This window comes from Triticum dicoccoides, chromosome 3B, assembly GCF_002162155.2.
Source record: "Triticum dicoccoides isolate Atlit2015 ecotype Zavitan chromosome 3B, WEW_v2.0, whole genome shotgun sequence".
Classification (NCBI taxonomy): domain Eukaryota; kingdom Viridiplantae; phylum Streptophyta; class Magnoliopsida; order Poales; family Poaceae; genus Triticum; species Triticum dicoccoides.
In genome coordinates this window covers 796,004,457-796,011,589 of record NC_041385.1, presented here as the reverse complement: position 1 = coordinate 796,011,589, position 7,133 = coordinate 796,004,457, and positions in this window count along the sequence as shown.

The following is a 7,133-nucleotide window of genomic DNA, read 5'->3' as shown; positions in this document are numbered from 1 at the left end:
GGCGCCCCGGATCCAGACCAAAAGCGTGTTTAGCAAGGCTATGAGCCTCTTGATTTGATACTCTACCTTCAAAGATGAAGGCACAACTCTGAAAAAGAGTGGTAGTCTGTCTAATCTCCTTCACAATGCTCGCGTTCATTCCTCCCGTGCCAAGGTTAATGTCTTGAGCAGCGTTTTTGCAATCTGAAGCAATCTCCACATGGGTTAGCGACAGATCCAAAGCCAGAGCCAATGCTTCACGACATGACAGGGTCTCTAATGTAGTTGGATCGGTAATTCCAAAACTCCGTATCACTGAAGAACCCAAGTACATACCGTCCTCGTCCCTGCATACAGCGCTATAGGATCCCTCATTGTTTGCTCATTTTACCGCACCATCAACTCTTATCTTTGCAAAACCCTGAGGAGGCCGAATCCATCTAACCCGGCTTCTGGGAGCCATAGTCGGGCGGATCATCTCCTTCGGTTTACAATCTTCCAGCTCTCTGAGGTACTTGGTCACAAACATGTGTGTGGCCATTGGACTTTGGAATATGTTTTCATGGAGTGCCTGCCGTCTTGCATACCAGATGGCCCAGAGTGTGACCAAAACTTGAGTAAAACCTGGGTTGGGAGAGCCTCAATCAGAGCGAAGATCCACCTTTTAGCATCCGGTTCCGTGGTCTCCTCCAAGACTTGGAATGTCTCCATGGGTTGAAGCGCCCAAACGGACCTGGCCGCACTGCAATGGAGCAATGAGTGCTGCCATGAATCCGCTGCTCCACGGATGCCACATGTATCCAGCGTTGACATATTCCGCTGGTGGAGAAGATCGGCAGTAGGGATGGACTGCTGCGCCAGACGCCATAGGAAGATTTTGACTTTAGAAGGGACATAAATCTTCCAAAGCTGTGTCCATTGTTTCTGCTCTGCTTCCGAGTTTGAAGTGTCTGCTCTTCCTTCCAACCACGATTCCTGGGTATATTTCGTGTTGATCAACATTCTGTATGCAGAGCGGACCGAGAAGATCCCATTCTTCTCGTGTGTCCATGAAAAAAAGTCCTCTATATGTCTGGTACACAACGGTATGGAGAGGATGGCCGCAGCATCAACTCGTAAGAATACTTCCTGGATAGTAGTCCGATCCCAAGTTGCATCCGGTAAGATCAACTCCCCCACAAGATGTGGGGGGTTTAGGATTCTGTTTGTGATTGATCGCATGTTATGAGGTCAAGGGAGCCAATTGTGTTGCCAGATTTGTGCCGTTTGGCCGTCACCAATGCGCTGAACCAGGACCTGTTTCATAGTGTCCCGCCCTTCGAGGATTGCTCGCCATACTTGCGAGGGTGCCGATCCAAGTTCGGCCTGCAAAAAGTCACTCGAGGGGAAGTATTTGGCACGTAGGATCCGTGCACTAAGTGATGCAAGGTCTGTCAAAATTCTCCAAGCTTGCCTGGCAAGTAAGGCTAGGTTGAACAGCTCGATATCGCGAAAACCCAGTCCTCCACAAGCCTTGGGTCTGGTCATGGTGCTCCAAGAGACCCAGCTTGCCTTTATTTTTCCTTCCTTGCTCCCCCACCAAAATTTGCGTATCAACGAGTTTAAATGCTCGCAAAGCCCGCGAGGAAGCTGATACGTCTCCGTCGTATCTACTTTTCCAAACACTTTTGCCCTTGTTTTGGACTCTAATTTGTATGATTTGAATGGAACTAACCCGGACTGACGCTGTTTTTAGCAGAACTGCCATGGTGTTGTTTTTTGTGCAGAAAATAAAAATTCTCGGAATGTCCTGAAACTCCACGGAACACCTTAGAAAAAATAAAGAAAAATCCTCGCAAAAGATAAAGACCAGGGGGCCCACACCCTGCTCACGAGGGTGGGGGGCGCCCCCCTGGGCGTGCCCCCTACCTCGTGGGCCCCCTGGTGGCCCTCCGACGCCAACTCCAACTCCATATATTGGCTTTCAGGAAGAAAAACTCAGAGAGAAGAAATCATCGCGTTTTACGATACGGAGCTGCCGCCAAGCCCTAATCTCTCTCGGGAGGGCTGATCTGGAGTCCGTTCGGGGCTCCGGAGAGGGGAATTCGTCACCGTCGTCATCATCAACCATCCTCCATCACCAATTTCATGATGCTCACCGCCGTGCGTGAGTAATTGCATTGTAGGCTTGCTGGACGGTGATGGGTTGGATGAGATTTACCATGTAATCGAGTTAGTTTTGTTAGGGTTTGATCCCTAGTATCCATTATGTTCTGAGATTGATGTTGCTATGACTTTGCTATGCTTAATGCTTGTCACTAGGGCCCGAGTGCCATGATTTCAGATCTGAACCTATTATGTTTTCATGAATATATGTGTGTTCTTGATCCTATCTTGCAAGTCTATAGTCACCTACTATGTGTTATGATCCGGCAACCCCGAAGTGACAATAATCGGGACCACTCCCGGTGATGACCATAGTTTGAGGAGTTCATGTATTCACTATGTGCTAATGCTTTGTTCCGGTTCTCTATTAAAAGGAGGCCTTAATATCCCTTAGTTTCCAATAGGACCCCGCTGCCACGGGAGGGTAGGACAAAAGATGTCATGCAAGTTTTTTTCCATAAGCACGTATGACTATATACGGAACACATGCCTACATTACATTGATGAACTAGAGCTAGTTCTGTGTCACCCTATGTTATGACTGATACATGATGAACCACATCCGGCATAATTATCCATCGCTTATCCGATGCCTATGAGTTTTCCATATACTGGTTCTCGCTTATTTACTTTTCCGTTGCTACTGTTACAATCACTACAAAATACCAAAAACATTACTTTTGTTGTCTTTACTTTTGTTATCGTTACCACCACTATCATATTACTTTGCTACTAAACACTTTGCTGCAGATACTAAGTTTCCAGGTGTGGTTGAATTGACAACTCAGCTGCTAATACTTGGGAATATTCTTTGGCTCCCCTTGTGTCGAATCAATAAATTTGGGTTGAATACTCTACCCTCGAAAACTGTTGCGATTCCCTATACTTGTGGGTTATCAAGACCTTTTTCTGGCGCCGTTGCCGGGGAGCATAGCTCTATTCTTTGAGTCACTTGGGATTTATATCTGTTGGACACTATGAAGAACTTGAAAGATGATCGAACTACTATTTTGCCCTCAACTACGAGGGGAGGTAAGGGACTGCCATCTAGCCTTGCACTAGATTCTCCTTCTGTTATGAGTAAGTTTGCGACACCTAAACCTACTACTGCTATTGATTCTGATATGTCGCATGTCATTAATGATGCCACTTCTGCTATGCACGATACTTATGATGAAACTACTTCTATGCTTGATACTACTGTGCCACTTGGTGAATTTCTTGATGAGCAAATTGCTAGGTCTAGAGAAAGAGAAATTATTGAACCTGAATACGATGATGATAGTGATGATGAGAATATGCCTGCTATTCCTGAGGGTTATCTTTTTGATGCAGAATCTTCTGCAGCCATTTTTGCTTGCCATGATAGATATGAACTTAAGAGGCTGCTAGTTAAATGGAGTAAAGAATCTCTTAGAGATAGAATGAGACCCGACCCTGCTTTTGCTACTTCACCTATCTGTGTTCCTGATAAGGATTATTATGATTTTTCTGTTGATCCAGATATAATTACTTTGGTTGAATATGATCCTTTTTATGGCTATGAATCTGAAACTGTTGTGGCACATCTTACTAAGTTAAATGATATAGCTGCCCTGTTTACAAATAATGAGAGATCGCGCTACCTTTATTTACTCAAGATATTTCCGTTCTCATTAAAGGGTGATGCTAAGATATGGTATAATTCTCTTGATCCTGGTTGTGTGCAAAGTCCCCAGGATATGATTTATTACTTCTTTGCTAAATATTTCCCCGCTCATAAGAAACAAGCTGCTTTGAGGGAAATACACAATTTTGTGCAAATTGAAGAAGAGAGTCTCCCACAAGCTTGGGGGAGGCTTCTCAAATTACTTAATGCTTTGCCTGATCATCCTCTTAAGAAACTTGAAATATTTGATATCTTTTATAATGGACTAACTGATGCTTCCAGAGATTACCTGGATAGTTGTGATGGTTCTCTTTTCAGGGAAAGAAAACCGGATGATGCTGAAATTCTATTGAATAATATGTTGGCAAATGAAAATAATTGGGCACCTCCTGAGCCAGTTCCTGAGCCTATTCCTAAACCAACTCCGAAGAAGAGAGGTGTTCTATTTCTCAGTCCTGAAGATATGCAAGAGGCAAAGAAATCTATGAAAGAAAAAGGTATTAAAGCTGAAGATGTTAAGAATTTACCTCCTATTGAAGAAATACATGGTCTTAATTTACCGCCTGTTGAAGAAGTATATGATCTCAATTACTTATTTAATGAAGAACCTCCCGATATCCCGACACAGGTAGTAAAGGTAAATTCTCTCTATAGATATGATCAAGCTGGAGTCCCTCCTACTAAAATTGCTAGTCAGTGCTTGGATGAGTTTGATGACTTTATGTTTAAGCAAGATGACTTTAATGCTTATTTTGGTAGACAATTAAAACATAATACCTTTATGATTAAACGCTTGGATGATTATATGGCTGATATTAGAGGTGAACTTAAACTTGTTAGTAAACATGCTTCTATGGTTATCACTCAAGTAGAACAAGTACTTAAAGCTCAGAAAGAAGTGCTTGATGAAATGAATAGTAAGAGAAATGATTATGCTATTAGAGTGGCTACTAGAACTGGTAGAATGACTCGGGAACCTTTGTATCCTCAAGGCCACCCTAAGAGAATCGAGCAAGATTCTCAGAGAAACAATATTCATGTACCTAGTTCTTCTAAAAGGAAGAGAAAGAAAAATGATAGGACTTTGCAAACTTCTAGTGAACCTATTGCTGAACCACCTGAGAATCCAAATGATATCTCTGTTTCTGATGCTGAAACACAATCAGGTGATGAACATGAGCCTAGTGATAATGCTAATGATAATGTTCATGTTGATGCTCAACCTAGTAATGATAATGATGTAGAAGTTGAACCTGCTGTTGATCTTGATAACCCACAATCAAAGAATCAACGTTATGATAAAAGAGACTTCGTTGCTAGGAAACATGGTAAAGAAAGGGAACCATGGGTTCAGAAACCCATGCCTTTTCCTCCGAAACCATCCAAGAAAAAGGATGATGAGGATTTTGAGTGCTTTGCTGAAATGATTAGACCCATCTTTTTGCGTATGCGATTAACTGATGTGCTCAAAACAAATCCTTATGCTAAGTATATGAAAGATATTATTACTAATAAAAAAAAAATACCTGAAGCTGAAATTTCCACCATGCTTGCTAATTATACTTTTAAAGGTGGAATACCAAAGAAACTTGGAGATCCCGGAGTACCTACTATACCATGCTCCATTAAAAGAAATTATGTTAAAACTGCTTTATGTGATCTTGGAGCCGGTGTCAGTGTTATGCCTCTCTCTTTATATCGTAGACTTGATTTGAATAAGTTGACACCTATTGAAATATCTTTGCAAATGGCTGATAAATCAACTGCTATACATGTCGGTATTTGTGAGGATGTGCCTGTTGTGGTTGCAAACGTTACTATTTTAACGGACTTTGTTATTCTTGATATTCCCGAGGATGATAGTATGTCTATTATTCTTGGAAGACCTTTCCTTAGTACTGCAGGGGCTGTTATTGATTGCACTAAAGGTAATGTCACTTTCATGTTAATGGCAATGAGCACACGGTACACTTTCTGAGGAAACAACCTCAAGTTTATAGTATCAACTCTATTGGAAAAATTCCATCGATTATATTTGGAGGTATTAAATTTCCTCTCCCTACTGTCAAGAAAAAGTATGATATTCTTATTGTTGGGGATTTTCATATCCCCGTTGAGGTAACTTAGTGTCATTCGAAATTTCTCCGGTTTCGTGATTATTCGGAATGAGTTTGTTAACAAGACTTGATCAACCTTGTTAGTGGGTTCATTTTGATGATCACGAGATGGATGAAACTAGAAGCACTACAACCTTCTGCACCCTCTTTATATTTTCTGTTACTTAGTAGAAATAAAGTAAAATAGTATTTTTCTATCTGTCTCCTGACTTATCTGTGCAATATAAAAATATCCCGAAAATAAAAGTCCTCAGAATGCCATGCCAATTTACTATGATTTTTCGGGAATATTTGAGAATTTACTGTGCAAAAATCACCACGGGGGGAGCTGCCACCTGGCCACGAGGGTGGAGGGCGCGCCCTACCCCCCTGGGCGTGCCCCCCTGCCTCATGGGCCCACGGTGGCCCTCCTCCACTTATTCTTGCACCCATCTTCTTCCTCTGCCTCACACAAACACGAAAAACCAACTCAAGCATGAGTTCCAGCCCCCGTTGCTGTGATTTTCGATCTCCTTGCTCAAAGCACCTCTCGCAAAACTGCTTGGGGAGATTGTTCTTTGGTATGTGACTCCTCCATTGGTACAATTAGTTTTTATTCTAGTGCTTTATTCATTGCAAATTTGTGCTGCATAGGTGACCATGTTCTTGAGCTTGCATGTCAAATTTATATGGTTCCAAGTAGTTCTAATGCTTTATATAGGCTCTAGCACTTGTGGGAGTTGTTACTACCAATTTTATTGAAGTTGGTTCACTTTTATTTGAAGTTACTAAAAATTTCAGATTATTTCAGAAATAATGAAGAAATTCTTAAGGGGCTCGTTGAGCCGAAGCTCTAAGGAAAAACAAAAGGAAGAAGAGGAGAAGCCCAAATTCAATTTGCCCCGCACCGTGGAGGTCCGGCCGTGTGAATGGCCCTCCGATGACTTCTTGAGGAGAGCCGGGATTTATGAGGATTTCTATTTATTGATTGAGAACGCTGGCCTCACCAACTTCCTCCGCGACCAACGTCATCAGTATCTCTTATTCACAAATACTTTTGTGCAAAACTTCTACTTTTTCCCTAAGAAATCACCTCCATCAGTAGAGTTTCATTTATATGACGTTGTTAAAAAGATGACATTAGCTGAATTCTGCGAGGTTTGCAGAATACCCTTTGAGGGCACCTTAGATGAACCCCACTGTAATGAAGTAGAAGCTTTTATTAACACTATCACGGTGGGAGAAACCAGGAAGGTTTATGACGC